Genomic DNA, 725 nt, shown 5'->3' with positions numbered 1-725 from the left:
TTGGCACATTGTTGGGTAGTGGAGCCTTTTCCATTGGTAGCATGGTACATTTCAAAGGGTGTTGCGGTACTAAGTGTCAACTCTATTGGCCACAAGGCCAAATGAATGGACACATCGCCCTTTCGAATGAGCGCCAAGCCAAGAACGTTGAGAAAAGTCCCAAGTCAATAGAAAAAAGATGTAGTCGGTTGACTACTTTATAGTCCCGTTCGCCCAAGGACTGTAGGCTGTCGTGATATGATGGTGGGCACCCACCAACTTCCGCACCTTTTCGATCACTTCGTTCTTCAAGTGAGAACCGCCAACTGACACCCATGTGTCAACGCAACCGAACGTGGTAAACCACGTCATTAGGCACTGAGCAGTCGCGGTGGCGTCAGCGGACTCTGCCGCCAACAGCATCACTCATGTCGTCCTTCACGACAAGCACTTGTTTTTTACCAGACTTGACCATGGGCATCGACGACAGTCGAAATGGATGAGCTCGTTCGGCTTCGCTGCGTGAAGCGCCGAACCCAATGGACGGGGAACTATTTCTCCGTCAATGCACAGGCAGTGCAAACAGGCACGCACGAACGCTTCGACGTCCGTGGAAAGCGTCTTCCACACAAACTTGTCGGACACCGACTTGGTCTTCGCTGCGATGCGACGGTGACCGCTGGCTTATTGGTGAGCGATCACACAAATCAAGCTGCTGTAGGTCGACAGCACCGTCTGGGATCCAG

The sequence above is a fragment of the Aphanomyces astaci genome, assembly GCF_000520075.1.
Source record: "Aphanomyces astaci strain APO3 unplaced genomic scaffold supercont1.53, whole genome shotgun sequence".
Lineage (NCBI taxonomy): Eukaryota > Oomycota > Saprolegniomycetes > Saprolegniales > Verrucalvaceae > Aphanomyces > Aphanomyces astaci.
Note: the sequence above shows the minus strand (reverse complement) of the source record.